Below are 16,734 nucleotides of genomic sequence, written 5' to 3'. Positions count from 1 at the left end.
TCAACACGCGTGTTAAATTCATGGCTGTTTCATTCGTGAACATTACTTAAGTGACGTAAAATTATCAGTGAGCAAAACAGTTTTTATTTCAACGCGAGGAAACAAAACCGAAACTAGGGCAACTGTTTTGCTCAGTTGTGCAGATACAAAATGATCCAAAGCCGAAGCCGTCAATAGCATGACGCCATTTTAAAAGTGCGTTGTCGTTGAGTGGTTCTGAAATCGCTGCGTTAGGGGCGACTGCAACCAAGTGTTGCGGCAAGTTACGGTGGGAGCTTCTGTCCGTGCTGTGTGATTGCGACGAGGGGACCGCCGCCAGCAGCAGCGTATCGCCGATTTCGTCTTTCGGTTTGCACTGCATCTTTCATTGTGATATGGGAGATCGCAACGGACAGAGACGACCAGATGCATACGAACCACTACCAGCGGGGACCTGTGACCTGTGCCATATTTCTCTTAACGTCTCAGGTAAGCATATCAGCTTTTGTTCCGAGTTTACAAACGGCGCGGACTCGGCCCTTCCGGTATGGCTACATTTTGCGCCACGTTTCTCTTGGCAGTTCACAGACGTTTCTTGGGCATGCGTGCGCGTATGTATGCGAAAATACTACTGGCAGACGGAAGCCTCAGGAGAGCATCTGAAATTATTGCAAAGCTGTACTGCCAGGAGAAACACCGTTCTTAACGACTCCGGTGACGAGTGGCCTGTCGCATCGAAAAATCCGTATAATATCAAGTACTGCGTAACTTGAAGTGTAGATACAATACTAGCACCAGTGTGACTTTCGCTGGCGAAGACAGGTAGTCGAAAAGACAGCTTGTGTATTCTGAAGATTTACTAGCGCTTTAGGTATATTACCGCGAATAATACAAGCGCTACAACGCTTTATGGCAGTGTCAGGCGATGTGGCAGCACAGATATCTTAAAGAGCGGTAAAGCGGCTGCATGCACAAGCGAACAGACACAGCACTTTAAAAGCGCTGAAACAGAAAAAAATTTATGTGCATTTGGCTGTAAGTAGAAAACACAAAACACGTTAGCTGACAATCTAAGCCGATGTATAATGTTATTTTTTATGTAATCTTTATTTTCATGGTGGTAAATATTTAAAAGCATGAATTTGCTGCAACCTTTATATAGTAAATCCTACAAGGCGTACAAAACCTGGCTGTGTTATGCACAGAAGTTGTGGTATTCCTACTGGATTTTTTATTTTGAGTCCGGTGTTTTATGAAAAAGAGGGTCTTTTTATTTGTAGTCTTATGTTAGTGCAGATATTTGGCAAGTAGAAATGAATTGATTGCAAAGTGGTACCTCCTGGTGATCTGCATATAAACCCAAGTTTATCCTGTCTTGGCTATTGTAATGTGCATATAACAATTTTAAGTATATACTGCTGTAGTTGGCTCACTGTCGCGTATTTTGTAAAAGTAGAAGGCTATGATTATTTTACTGTTTTCATGCAGAAATACCTTTCTTTCTTGTACCAAGAAACGCTCACAGCATTGAATGAAATGAAGTGTGGTGTATTATTCTACTAATTTAATAAAGGAAATTCCGTCTGCACTGCATCAGAGATTAGTTTACTTTCTTTTACTAAACAATGCGTTATCTCCTCTGCTACTGCTGTTCTGTGTATTTTTGTAATTTTGAAATGTACTTTATTTTAGGTATTCAAGAAATGCCAACATCCAGAAGACGCCATCTTATCCAGCACGTTATGGGTGAGACAGATCGTAGCAGGCACTTTCGCATATCTCATTAGCATATGATGCTATTTGTTGTAATTTTTGTGTCCACTTTCCTGGCCTTTATTCATTTCAGCATTATTGTGCAAAGGGTAATACTTTTACATCGAGATAGAGTAATCGTCCAAAGGAGAAACATGGCTGGAGGTGACGGCACACATAAGCCTCCTTTGTTCGTATCTCTATGTTGCGCAGTTACTCTGTCATTGTCTACCAACAAGCCCAAGTTCTTCATCAGCTACATTTACTAATTCTCCGTTATTGCAATTTCATTGATACAACATTGAAAGTACAGAGGTGCACAGGAAGACAGAGACTTGAAATGATGAAGAGGCGTAGAACAAGGAGCATCGCTGGAGCCAATGTTTCGACAAAGAGAAGGAGATAAGTTTTCTTGTCAAAACATTAGCTCCAGTAAAATTTCTTGTTCTATCACTATTTATGATTAAAAGACAGCATTATTGCTCTTGCTGAAGTATTATGCATTATGGAATAAAAATTAGCAGGGTTAAATGTCAGGAATGTGAAATTTCTTGTGTATTTTAATGCTACAGTGAAAGCCAGAAAAACAAGATGTAGAGAACCACATTGTTATTTGTCACTACCCAGTTTGGCCAGCTTCATCAGAGCATGCACTTTGTTGCATTATCGACCACTGGAATTCATTAATTGAATTGCTTCGTGATTACTTATATTTAGAGATGCTGAACTTGTTTTAATGCAGCTTAACATAGTGCGTGTAAAAAATATACAATGACATTTTAAGAGGCTTGCAGTTGACTAGCAGATCATTTCATGGTATGAGCTCGGGTTTCCACTGAGCTTCCATGCACAAATCGGATGCAGATTCTTTTTTTTTCATTGCTTGGATTTTCATAAGCATAAGTACCATTTCTTCTTTGTCGATGTTCTAGTTGTGTTGTAGGACCTAACTGTTTACATTTATTTGTATTGGTATCCATGTTACACAGACAGCTGAATTTTTCTTGTAAATTGTGACATGTTAGGACTAAGAGCATTTGTGCAAATTTGCTGCAGGTACACTCTGGTGGCTCCCGCCCTTGCATCCTACCACCACTGTGTCCTGACTACGTCCACTAGAGAGTTCGAAGCCTTTGGCGGCTCCTGCCACTGCGTCCTGCCACCACCATGTCCTGACTACGTCCACTAGGGAGTTGGCAGCCTTCGTGATGATGCCAAGCAGGCTGGAAGCCGACAGAAAGATTAAGGTAAATACATGTGATTAAGTGGCAACTTTTTGAGTGAAGTGGCTTGTAGCCACTCAGCAATGAAAGAGTTAACTTCAAAGCAGTTTAGACTCCCTGCTATCTGTGCAGGGATGCTCAAGTCCATGCAGTTTGCCTTAGCCGCCAGAAGGCTATGTGGATTACACGAAATGCGCTGCAAATTTTGAAACCAGTAGGAGACCACTTGTACAATTTTTTTTCTTGCTTAACAAAAAACTGCTCTGATAAAGCTTTAGCAATCTAAAAACAATACAGTGTACACTCATACATGGCAGTGGGCATAAATTTACTAGGACTGCCTCAATAGTAAGTATGCCGATAAACACACCAAAACTGACTTTTTTTGCTAGTTCATCCTCATCTCTGTGCACTGCTGCATAATTTATGTTCCTGAAACCAGTTTTTGCATGCAGCACAACTCCTAAATATGTGGATTACATAAATTTGCAGCTTTTGCTGTAAGCCAGATTCATGAAAATAAAGTTAATAGGCCATTTTGTCCATTTTTAATGACCCATAATAAACTGAGCAGTGGCTAATAAGCAGTTCAATTTTTGGTGTAAGGCCTCTCTTTATTGTCCTGAAAAAATTGGCCCCCTTAATGAAGGAACCAATTTTTCTGCTATGCCTTTTATGATGCATAGATTGGTGCATTACACAAAATCTCACTTAGTGCTTGCGCCAGTAAAAAAAACTTTTTAAGTTAAGTATTTCTTGAAATTAACATTTGCGCTATATTGAAGGGCCTCCAGTTTTTCAAAAAAAAATTTCAAGTGGTCGTGTGCCAGGTTGGTACAGCTCGCATGGAATAGCCTACTTACACAAATAGGGAGGGCCATGCCCTCCGTGGTTGCTCAGTGGCTGTGTTGGGCTGCTGAGCACGAGGTCGTGTGATCGAACCCCGGCCACGGCGGCCGCATTTCAATAGGGTTGAAATGCGAAAACACCCGTGTACTTAGATTTAGGTGCACATTAAAGAACCCCAGGCGGTCGAACTTTCCGGAGTCCTCCACTACGGCGTGCCTCATGATCAGAAAGTGGTTTTAGCAAGTAAAACCCCATAACCCCTTCAGGCGCGAATTAAGAGAAACACGAAGGAAAATTGTGGTTCCTTCAAATATTGCCTCTAAATAGCGACCCAAACTCAGTGGTATGAATGAAAACATGTTTATTGAGCCAACAAAAAATTTTTCTGATGTGTACATTTGTACACATGGCGCCTCCAGGACGTAAATTATCTTGACGGCCACTTACACAAGGAGTAACTGTTGTCAGGTGCTGGTAACTTGGCAAAAGTACTTAAGAGTGTATTTACAATGCATCTCAGCTTGCCTGCTTCGACGGATCCTACTTTTTGACGTGAAATTCATAGTAGCAATCCTTTGTGGCACTTAGGCAGAGAAAAACACCGCATTTGCGACAGCAAACTCGAGACTTTGAAGCACAGCCTGTGTTTCGGCACCTTTGCGGGAAGTTGGCACTGATGTGAATAGGCCAGTGGTTATTTCCATCAAACCTTGTGGAATTTGTTGGAAGGGGCATGCCGACATGTGATTTTCGGACAGGACTTGGAGAGCTGGTGCTTGGTCTACCCCTCCTGTTTGGCGCAGTCCTGTTGCTTGAAATCAAACTGCGTGCAATGTCTGATTGAAAGGCCATAACATCTTTCACTTCCTTTTTCGGCAGTCCTTCTGCATTCGCGTCGCGAATGTACTAAAGCCAGCTGTTGCACACTGCGAAGCAAATGAAGGGGGAGATAACTCTTACTGGCCATTTCTTCGTCTTTGCTTTGAGGGGATAGAGCGACACCAAAAAGTCCAGCTTGTCGACGCCACCCATGAAATTGATTGTAGTCCGCGATAACCTGCGGACAATCGATGTCGACATGTGCCTTGGCAGCTTCACTCCATCTCTTCACCTTAGTGATGTTGCCTAGTCCTACAACTGTAGAGACCATGTTGACTGGACCATTGTCGTGCCAGCGAACAATGACGACGTCTTCCTCTTGGGTAATCTTGAAGTCGTAGCTTCCACGCCCTTCCTTTTTCAATTCTTTTTCGCTTTTGAGCTCACAGCCTAGAATTCTGTTGGCCCTAATCGTACCAGAGGCGAAAATACCTAGCAATTTCAGCTCTCGGAAGAGCGGCACAGAAGAAAAATAATTGTCCATGTAGCATCTAACGTTCAGACCGCGCGGGAGCGATTCCACAGGCCGCATCACGACCGATCCACCAAGACCCAAATGTGAATGGTCCTTGCTTACGCCAGTGCCTTTCCCTTGGTAGAATTCAAAATCATGCGCCATGCCGTCTGAACTGCAGCGGACGAATACTTTTATTCCTTCACGGTTTGGCTTGTTCTTCACGAACTGCTTAGCAGGGACCCTTCCTGTAAAGGGCACCATCTGTTCGTCGATGTTGCTTTCGGCGAGAGGCTGCAGAGCAAGACATCGACTTCTGACAGCATCAATGATTGGTGCCACTTTCCAAAACTTGTTCTTCGGTGGATCCAGCGGAGCATTGCCATCAGTAACATGCAGTGCTGCTCGAAGCTTGAAAAATCGTTTGCATGTCATTGCATCCGCAATACATGGTATTCTTTTGTCCTCCTGCCAATACATGCGGATCCGAGGAAACTTCAAGATTCCCATGTGTATCATAATGTCAATGAGAACTTTGATTTCTGCCGATGTGGTATTTAGCTCAACTCCATCTCTTTGCAGTGCATAAATGTTGGTAAAATGTGCTATGTCATCAAAAATCAAAAATGTTCTCTGGAAAGTACTTCACAAAGTACTCAAGCGGCTCAAGGATAGCAGATCCTCGGTCAGGGATGAACCTGCACTCAGTGTTTACTGGTGAGAATTTCTTCTTAATCCACTTCACAACCGTTTTCTTCTTTTTTGTTGGCGGTGGCTGCACATTCTCTTCATCTTCACTGCTACTAATGTCGTGGTCATTTAGGAAAGGATCTTCATTTGAAGCAGCCTAGAATAAAATGAGAAAGTTATAGTACTAAATAACAGCAAAATATAAAATTTATTTTGAGTAGTGGCCGAACTTACCACAATTTCGGCAGATTCTTCGAATTCATCGTCTGAGAAGTCCCCATCTGAGATGTTCCCGTCAGCAATTCTGGCCAAAAGAGCCTGGGCCGACGTCGTCGATGCCTTTTGCCGGAATTCTGAATGGTCTCTAAGACCTATCAGGCATAAAAGATACGTACAAGTTCAGCATTACCCGTTAGAAACAAAATAAAATGCCCAGGTAAAGTGTTCTGATGAGACAGCCTTGAGGCGCCTTGTGTACAATTGTACACACACATATTTGACTGCACGGCACCAAGCCATCCTTAACAAAAACAAAAAAAAATCGTTGTTTGCGACAAGCCATAACCATATGTGTTAAGCTGATATGAATATCATTTTTGTAAACAAATTTTACATGAGAAAAAACAAGAATTATCGGAGTGCACTCACGTGCCGATCCGTAAAAGGTAGAGGCGTCAGTCTTGAATGTTTGTTTTGACTTGTGCTTTGCCGTAAAAAACCTAGATGGCGCTAGCTGTCCACTAAGGAAGCATGTCTCAATGCTCACGTGGTGTGTTATCCAATTTGAAGGAAAGGCGGGCGCGCGACGTGGCGCCAAATTTAATGTGTACAAATGTACACACCGCCGCTGAAGGGGTTAATTTTAAGTTTTTTTAGGGAGGGCAAAGTAAACTTGACTTTATGTTAAGATACTATTATTGATCTACAAAAGACAAAATGAAACATTCCATCCTATAAGCAGCTCTTCACACTCATTTACACTTTTGCACATTTTTATACCTGAAGTCTGGTGGCTTGTGTCTGTTTTCATTATCTGCTATGTGCCGATGGTAAACTTCAGGTTTGCCCTATGGTGAAGAATATTGTGGTGCTTATAGATATCGATCTATGTTTTTCAGGTTGCCTAGAAATTTTACCAAAGCCGTACCACACACTCGGGCAAGGCCTTTTTGCAAATGGCGTATAACCAGGCTCAACGCATGAGTGTCGAGTGAGTCTGGAGATCAAGGCAACCTGCTGTGCAACCAGCATGCAACCTTTGGTGGCCCCTCTACATGTTCCACCTATTTCACAGCTGCACCTCCGCCGCAACTTATCCAAACAGCATCACCAACTGTGGTCACTCATCGAACCATGGATGAATGTTGGGGTGGAGTGATTTGAAGAGACATTCTATTTGTCTCTTCAAATTCTTAGCAAATACTTGTGTTATTATAATTAATATGTGTCTTTAGTGCCGAGTTTTTAATGGTTCCTTTCTATTAGAATTCTCACCATCGATTCCTGGTATTATAATGTATGTCTTTATGCCCAGTTTTTCGTAGTTGTTTCGTACTTGTGTATGTAATTGATAGGTTCATACTTGTTATACAGAAGGCTAAAATGCAAACTTACAGCATTTTTTTTCTTTCTTTTGATAATCTACAGCACTGCAAAGGGTTCAAGAAATGTAACCTAACGTGGGCTCTTGTGCAGGAAAAATTTAAGAGCAATATAGAGTACTTATTTCAAACACCCATTATTCTTGGAAAAGTCAAGAATATAGGAGCACAAAAAAGAAAATATTAAACTAGAGAAACATGAGTTCCCCTCATAAGTCTGATAATAATGCGACTTCCTTTCACTGCAAAGATACCAGTAATGTACTCGCATACAAGGTTTCAAACAAGAAAGCTATGATGACCTTGGCATTTCTCAGTGCCTATTTGCCACACTGACGAATGTCAAAGGCATCGTAGGTTTCATGCACACATTGGTTGTGTTACACTTTTGAGTATTGCATTTCTCAAACACAAAGGTTTACAGCAGTGCTTTAAATAGCAAGTGCATTTCCTAATTTATTAGTACAAGAGTAACAGTACAGATCATGTAAAAAATTATTGTACAGACTATATGTCCATGGATGCACGCTTCTGATGACATAGCAGTGACGTGTTCGTGGGATGAATGTCTTTATTTCAGATTTAAATATTGGCTTCCAGGTCTGGGTTAGTCTCCTACACTGAGTAGTCTAGGTCAGAGCCCATTTACTAGAGAAAGTGAATTAAACTAGGAATTATAAACATGAAAAGATCTTGTTTAGGACACCAATAAGACAATCAGCAAGGTTCTTTGGTTATTCATTTCCAAATTTGTGAGGATATATTTTATGACTGGTTTCAATATTGTGAAAACAAATATTTGTTTATTGTCACACTAGAGTTGGCTGCCCCCATTTGTATACAACCCCTTTACAGGCTAAAAATTCAGTGTGTTACCCTATTTACTCGCATAATGATCGCACTTTTTTGTAAAAAAAATTGACTCAAATTCAGGGGTGCGATCATTACGCTGGTTAAATTTCCCGCAAAAAGAAAAAAATATATTATCTGGCATTTACTACGGGATGACAACAGGTCAACAAATAGGCGGCTGCTGCTGTATGTAGTGCAGGACACGAAAAAAAATGGTGGCCGGCAGAGCAAGCCGAATGCACTGATTGCGTTTTTCTTCTCGTGAGTACATTACAGTGCATTCAAACAGTTTCTTCCATATTAGTAATGAATAACATCGGCGAGTTTGCGGCAATAGCATAACCATGCCCACTTTGAGGGGACAGAGATGGGCGCGCTTAGCTCTGCCAGTGACATAGGAACACATGGTGGGCATGCTGCGGAAACTGCGGCATTTGTCTTCACCACTATCCTAATGTGGCACGTTTCCGCTAAGGGTGGCGAATATCTTAGCTGCGTTACAAACGTCGGCGAATGAATAGGGTACACTTCTAACGTATCAGTGTAAACGTGGCTGCTATCATTGCCGCTCGCGATTTGTTGCGTGCCCACAAGTGCAGATGAGAAGAATCGAAAGACGCCTTTTTTGTTGTTTTTGTTGACCACAACCATTATAAAGCCTACACATAATAAAGGAAAGTTTGGTTGTAGCTTTTTTTTTGTCGTAGAAGTGCAGAAAGTGATGAAAGGAATGAAATGGGGCATCTGCTTAAGAAAGTTTTTTGCATGCAGTCTGCTTGGTTTGTCTTGAAGAGTCGTTCGCATAGCAGTCGACAGATGGTAAGCGCGATCATTATTAGCTAGATTTGGCACATGACACATCGCTGCGGCAAGTTGGGGGTGAAATCGTTACATGGGAAATTAAAAAAATCGAATTTTGACGACAAAATTTAGGAGTGCGATCATTACGCGAGTGCAATCATTATGCGAGTAAATACGGTAATAGGCTGTTTTTGGTTTCGTGCACTCTATGTTAAGGGATGCAAATGGTGACATACAACAGAATGCAAAAATGACTAATGAATTCAAGCAGGGCATGGGGCTTTTTAGGCAGATGAGTGCGTGTGCTATTTATAAAGCTCCCCGTGGTATGCCTGAAGGCATTTTCTAACACTTTAGTAGAATACACTGACACCCCCTTATTAACTCTTCGAAACAACTCTTTTATATATTTGTACTAGAGATTTGAATATACTGTCATTCATAAAGTGTTTTATTAGATTTGAATTGTCATTTATTTTTGTGTAGCTGCTGTTTTTCAGTTATGTCCTACACAGTGGCAAAATATTTTTGTGGGCACTTTCCTGTGTATAAAATTTTCAGAAATAGCTTCATGCCGTATCTTATTTAGCTACTCGTATACTGCAAAGTGGTGATACCTATCCAAATGGCTTGTACAATTACTGGAACTATGCAAAAATATATTAGGCCACATTAAATAATTTTACAGATTGCAATTTCAATTAGATATCAGCATTCTGCATATCTTGAAGAGTACGTATGCCAAATTTCGAAGTATAGGACAACTATAAGTGCATAAGGTTATTCTCATGCTATTGTGAGAAAATGTTTTTGAAGTATATTCAATAGTTTTTTTCACAATAGCATGAGAAGTATGCAAGATTAGTAGGCAGGCCTCTCTGCCTGCCTACTAATTTTGCATACTTCTAGTAACTTTACATGCTCTTTGAATAGATATCGGCACTTTGCAGTCTACAAAGAGCTGAGGTAGCTACAGCACACTGCTTTTTGTGAAAATTTACACAAGAAAGTGCCCGCAAAGATCAGTGTATTTTCCCATTGTGTAGGACATAACTCAAGAAGCAGCTAAAGAAATACTGACATATATGACATCTGCATGAAGAACTCTACAATTTGCTCTCTTTTCAAGCCTCTAGCACGAATAATAAGACTGTTTCGAGTAATATTCAATCAGCAAAACATGCCCCTTGCTATAGTGACCTACAACCTAGAAACACAAATTGAACGCAAGTCTTTTTGTGGAAGCGACTCTGGGCTGTCTTCCCAAGGGCTTCTGTTAAACACTGAAATTTCCTGCATTTACCAGAAGTGCAATACTCAAATGTTTGTGTATGTGCAATTGGTATTGGCAAACTAACAGAAAAAAAGACAGTTCTGTGAAATGGAGAATTGACTATAACTTTGTTCGTCATTTACATTTTGACTCCATATCTTTGTTTTGTGCTTTGTACTGAGTGTTTCAGCAGTGACTGCCGCTAAAAATTGAACATAACTGCTTCATGACAATGCGACAATTTTCGCTAACAGAAATTTATAGCACTGGCAGGCATTATAATTACCGTACTCAATAACGTCTAGTTTGTAAGAACTCAGACTAGCACCAGTTCCGAGATACACAACCCAAAAAGACATGATCAGAAAGGTTTATCTTCCACACAGAATTGTCCCATAAAGCTTACAAAATGTTTTGTGGCTAAGTAATATCTGCAACAGCAAAGCATGTTCCACCAAGTATGGCGATAAATATTTCAGAGCTGTCAGTCTGAGGACTCCTACAAACTAACAATACCTTCAGCACTGACTAGCCTCAATAATTGGAGGTCAGCCATTTTGCTGAAATTAATAAAACTTCAATTATTGTGATCTTGTTTACGAAAACATTTGCAATTGTAATTCAGTTCTAGTATCTGTCACTTTTGTAAATATTTTCCAATTAGTTTTTCAGACTACAATTTTTGGTAATAGAGGTATTCATTGCAGAAAGATCTAGTACATGGCACTTAATAATAAAGGTACTGGTCATCGTAGACTTTCTGTTGCACAGCTGTTTCTTGAAATCTGAAAGGATGTACCCGCCTCCTTATGTTAGCTAGAAACGGAAATCTGTCAGTATGTTTTGTTTAAAATACAGCTGATCAACCCGATAGTTAGGCTGCTTGCCAAATATAAATTATAACGATAATAGTGAAGGACCATAATAACAGAGTGATGCTGACTCATAACGATGCCCAGCTACATCCACGCAGCTGTGCCATACAATGTGCATGTGTTCAGAAGAGCCAAATGCCCCAGAGAGAAAGCAACAGTAACTCATTGTTTGTCATCTTGTTCAAGCAGATTATGCGCTAGCTGTAATTTATGCTCAGTAAATACATAAATCAGTCATGTCAGGTGTCTTACTTTAGGTTGCAAGTTCGAAGTTCTTGTAATCTTGCTTGTTTTTATTTTGTTTTCTTTGTGAGAATGAGTCACTTGGTTGCCTTCGCACATATTCTCAAAACTGTTTCATCACTGGGAATCAGGAAATTTAATTTGCATATGAAATTCCCAGTTACTAATTTGGTAGGCTTTGAGCTTAATTCTCTTATCTTTTATATGTTTATCTACCAAGTAGTCTTATCGTTCATTGAAACATATCCATGTAATGCAGAGAGGGCACCCAAATTATAAATATCTCTTCTTGCTTTCTACCCTGCTCTGGTGTTTTCAAAACCTAGCATTGGTGCAATGGCCTGTCTGCAGAAAAGTAGTAAAGTGGCTAAATTTAAAGGTCAACAACATAATTAAGATACAAAGCAAAAATATAAGTTCGCAATTGTCCCCCATAACGAGAGTTCTGCTTAGAATTTTAAAAAAATTGACATCCTGCTGTGGTGTGAGAATTGCTTTGGGTTCCAAGGGGACTACGTAGCACCTGTACTAGTGTATACAAAGCAAAAAAAAAGATCACTCCAGATGGGAGCGGCAGTGGGAAGTCAAGCACAGATGCTTTATTTCACGCACCATTAATGTGGTTTATCATTTGCTCCTGTTGTATGGGAATGCATACATTGGGAAGACAATCCTTTGCGCCATTGTTACCTGAGCGGGACACCAGAGAAAGGTAGAAATTGAGAACAGGTATTCACACTTGGTTGCCCACAGTGTGTTATTTGGATGTGTTTCACTCTACAAAAGACTACTGTGGTAGGTAATCATAATGACAAATACAAAAGAATTAAAAGAGGTATGTGTCTGTCATCCGTCCGTGACCTCCAGTGTTTATAGAAACACTTCTTTGTGTATATGTGCCAAGCCGTAGGGAGGCTTTACGTAACTCAGTCATGCTTGCTAAGCTTAAGATTGGAATAAGGAAAATCACAAGAACATTGTATGAGCGATTTATAAATGTGGCACCTAAAGTAACTTATTCATGTATGTCCTGAGGATAGATTACAGCCAGTGCATAATGTGCTCTTACAGGATGACTTGTGATGAGTAAAAGAAGCCTTCCTCACATCTTCCTCTTTGTTTCTTTTGGATCTTTGTGCACTATGTGTATTGTTACAGCTGCGTGCATGCAGCTGGGTATAGTTTGTTTATGTGTTCTGCTTCCTCTCGTACTCGTCATTCATGCGCTATCTTTGCCGTAACAAAATACAGCTGCCTATGCTACTTATTTTGTCAACGTGTTTGGATAATGGAAAGTTTTGTATTAGCGGTTATTTCTACCTGTGAAATTGTCTGTGTCAGCTATTTTACTTAGTCTTGCAAAAGTATGCTTCTCAACATAAATAAATGATCAGTGTAAGTGTTGCTGTATTTATTTTTGTAATTTTGTCAGTTATGAGGTTTTTATACACTGTTGCATGTTGTATGACAGAATAAAATTGATGCACAACTTTTTAATGTGGTGTTTTTCAGATCAATTTTCATCACGCTAACATGCACAAATTGTGTGGGAAAAAGTGCCAACAAGAGTACCATAAGGTAAGACAGCTGTTTTTACTATTAGACTGGATTATCAATTGCCAACCAGTTGTTTTCAGCAAGCATAGCATAATGCATAGATAATGTAATCTAAGTTGGAATATTGTTTTTATTGCACTTCATTATATGGGTCTCCTTTGTACATAAGTGCAGCCTCTCTTATTTGTTATGTGTAGCCTACTTGCTTAGAATGTTAAGTCGTAAGTTAAGCCTTTTAGAACAGTGAAATAGGTTGAACTTATGAATATTTTGACATATAAGAGACTTGTGCGGTGGTGAATTAACCTTCTACATGAGTTACATAATATTTTGGGGTCTCATTATGGTTCTGAGTGGCATTGCAGTGTCATGCATATGCAGCTGCAGGCTACATATTGGATATTTATTTAAGACTGTTTTGCTTAGTTGGCTATTGATTCCAGTTTAATGGTAAAGAGAACTGTCTTGCTTTCATAGTGATTCTGTGCTGACTTATACATTTGAATTTTCCAGAAGACAGTAACAAAGATTGATGAAATATTAACTTTTTCTTGCTAACCTGCCATGTGCCTTTTGTCAAGTTTACTGTGCATTCTTTGTTATCCTATGTTGTCTTTTCATAGTAGTCTTCTTGAGAACTAGCCGTAGTCGTGTGTACTTACAGCAAGAGTTGTTGACACATTTTGAAAAGCGGCTCGACACTGCCATCCAAGAGTGAAACGACTTGCAAGAGGCCGCATTTGCCGCTAGCATTTGCAAGAGGCCAGCACCACGCACTAAGGGTAACTTGACACACATGGTGGAGTCATCGGACTCGTCTAGAATAGTTACCTGAATCATTCTTGCAGTGTTCACGAGACACTTTATCTTGAGTCGTTCGACTCATTTAGAATTGTTAACGGACTCCCTCAGCACTAGTCTTGTAACCCTTTTGAGAAGGTATAGGTGACTATTACAACAGAGTATGCATGACTATTGTGTGCAGAGTCACGCGAACACCTTGTATTGAGCACAGATAGTCTCGGGACTCTCTGCCAAAAGAGAGTTCGGGTGTCTCCCACAAAGTGAGTCGTATACGTGACGAGTCCAGACTCTTCGAAAAGAGTAAGGGATACTCTTTTTTTTCTTAGTGTGTAGCGGAGTCCGAGGGAGGCTTAGCTCGGCGGCTGAGCGTCTCTGGCCGATAATCGCTCTTAGCACAAAAGAGGTCAGATTTCGCCCGGAATGGCCGGCTTCCCTGTCTTCCTTAGGCACTGATGTCGCTTTTCGAGCAGATTAATGGCTGTAGGAGAGATTGGGTAGGAGTAGCACGTACCGTTTGACGGAGCTGATTTGGCAGGCACCCGCTTGCGGTGGCTCCCTAGCGGCGAAACTCAGATGAAGTTGAAGTCCGCATAAATGCTTACCCTAATTTCCCCCGTGGACGGAAGCGGCCAGCCTGGCCGCACGTTAGACAGTGGAATGGAGATGAAAGGGCTTCAGGCGCGAAACGTGCACGATCTTTGTTCCGCGGCAGCGTCGGCCAGTTGAGGCATCAACAGGTGTAACGCGATAGTTCACCGGCGAGGTCAGCTATGGGCCAATATATCGTGACTCAATTTTCTGACATAAACCGGGTGTTCATGCAGGTTCCATAGGAGCCCATCGTCACCAGGGCGTACCGATACCAGGGCGTCACCAGGGAGTACCGAGAGGCATCGTACCGATGTTTTTGATCGTCTTGGCATGCTTCAGTGTTCACACGGGCGCGATAACGAGATTGGGCAAGACGAGACACAAACTGGTCGCAAATGAATAGTGAGGTTTTGACGGGGTCAGAGAAGAAAGAAATATCTAGTGATGAGGTGGTGTGGCGGCCGTATACTAAGAAAAATGGAAAGTATCAGGTGGTCCGTTGAACAGATGTATTGTATGCAAATGTTACAAATGGGAGAATCCCATCCCATGGTTACGATGGTCAGGTTGAATATATATGAATAGCATGTCGCACAGCGTGCGATGAAATCACTCTGTTAGGCGACTGGTTAGAGAGTGGCAGCTAGACGTTGTCTTGCGCACGGTGTTGGACGCTTGCAGAACTTAAGAGTGCCTGAAAGAAATGCCTTGCCTCGGTCGCTCAAAAGAACGTCAGGCACCCCGTGACGTAAGTAGGTAGCCTGCAAGAAGGCCCTACTTGTGAGGCAGCTCCTGAACGTACTGAGGCTGTTTCAGCGTACCGGGTCCAGTGGTGAACAGCAGCAGATCTGTTGCTGTCTGGACTAGTTGGGAGTGACCCGAAATAGTCAATGCCGACGACAGAGAACGGTTCTGCTGGACAAGGAAGTGGTTGTAGCGTCCCTACCGGAGCAGTAGTAGGTCGCTTACGGTGTTGGCAAAGCGTGCACGAGGCAACATATCTAGCTATACTCGTGGAAAGCCACCCGCCGTGGTTGCTCAGTGGCTATGGTGTTGGGCTGCTGAGCACGAGGTCGCGGGATCGAATCCCGGCCACGGCGGCCGCATTTCGATGGGGGCGAAATGCGAAAACACCCGTGTGCTTAGATTTACGTGCACGTTAAAGAACCCCAGGTGGTCAAAATTTCCGGAGTCCTCCACTACGGCGTGCCTCATAATCAGAAAGTGGTTTTGGCACGTAAAACCCCAAATATTATTATTATCGTGGAAAGACCTGGCCAAAAGAATCGGCTGCGTGTGCGCTCGTGTGTTTTGCGGTAACCCAAGTGGCCTGACGTAAGGTCATCGTGTGAGGCCCACAGAACTTCAGCGCGAAGAAAGCGCGGTAGAACGGGAACCGATTGATGGCCTTCCGGGTGAAAAATGTAACGGTAGAGCACGTCGTCTTCGACCTTGAACAGCTTGTGCTGTTTCCGTAGACTGGCATTGAGTGGAGATGAAACACCGCTAAGGCGATTGATGATACCATGGCAATAAGAATCGGCGTGCTGGTGCGTGGAAAGCACTGAAGGGTGTTTTGATGGAGTCAAGGAGGAAATCGATGTAATAGACGATGCTTCCTCTGTGCGGCCAATTTGACAAGGTGATGTGATGTGCTCCGATGATGGTGGTAATGGGCATCGTGAAAGAGCGTCGGCATCTTGGTGCTTCCTTCCGGACTTGTATGTGACATCGAAATCATATGCTTGTAATCGTAGTATCTAGCGGCCAAGGCGTCCTGACAAGTTTTTGATTGTTGACAACCAACATAATGCATGGTGGTCAGTCACACACGTGAAATATCGACCGTGGAGGTATGGACAAAATTTCTGAATGGACCAGACAACAGCCAAACACTCTTGTTTGGTTATCGAATACTTCTTTTCCGTGGAAGTCAGAACGCGACTTGCATTTGCAACCTCTTCGCAAAATTCGTGGTGGCGCTGCAGCAGTACGGCACCAATTCTTTGACCACTAGCGTCAGTATGCAGTAATGTGGGCGCCCTGTCATTAAATGACAAAAGAACAGGTGGGGATGTTAGTGCACGCTTGAGTTCTTGGAACGCGACTTCATAGTGATCGTTCCAATCGAAGCAACTGGAACTAGCAAGGAGCGTGTGGAGGGGCGAGGCAATGCCGGCGAAGTTCCAGATAAAACGTCCAAAGTATGAGGCGAGTCTAAGGGAGCTGCGCAGTTCTTTTGCACGAAGTGGGCGTGGAAAGTTGAGCACTGCGGAAATTTTGGCCGGATCGAGCTGGATCTCATGTTTGC

At 42.0% G+C, this 16,734-nt stretch overlaps 1 long non-coding RNA gene across 2 annotated transcripts; it reads left to right on the top strand.

The window, feature by feature from the left end:
• The first annotated feature begins 208 nt into the window (after window positions 1-208).
• On the top strand, window positions 209-13,127 carry LOC139051394 (uncharacterized). Of its 2 annotated transcripts, XR_011509375.1 has the most exons (5): window positions 209-468; window positions 1,672-1,725; window positions 2,788-2,978; window positions 6,945-7,036; window positions 12,984-13,127. It is a non-coding gene; the product is annotated as an uncharacterized lncRNA (long non-coding RNA). The 2 variants fall into 2 exon arrangements; XR_011509374.1 differs by lacking the exon at window positions 12,984-13,127 and having other exon boundaries at window positions 6,945-12,968.
• Window positions 13,128-16,734: the final 3,607 nt, after the last annotated feature.

The sequence above is a fragment of the Dermacentor albipictus genome, unplaced genomic scaffold (assembly GCF_038994185.2).
Source record: "Dermacentor albipictus isolate Rhodes 1998 colony unplaced genomic scaffold, USDA_Dalb.pri_finalv2 scaffold_11, whole genome shotgun sequence".
Taxonomy (NCBI): Eukaryota; Metazoa; Arthropoda; class Arachnida; order Ixodida; family Ixodidae; genus Dermacentor; species Dermacentor albipictus.
Note: the sequence above shows the minus strand (reverse complement) of the source record. Positions and strands in the feature narration are given on the sequence as shown.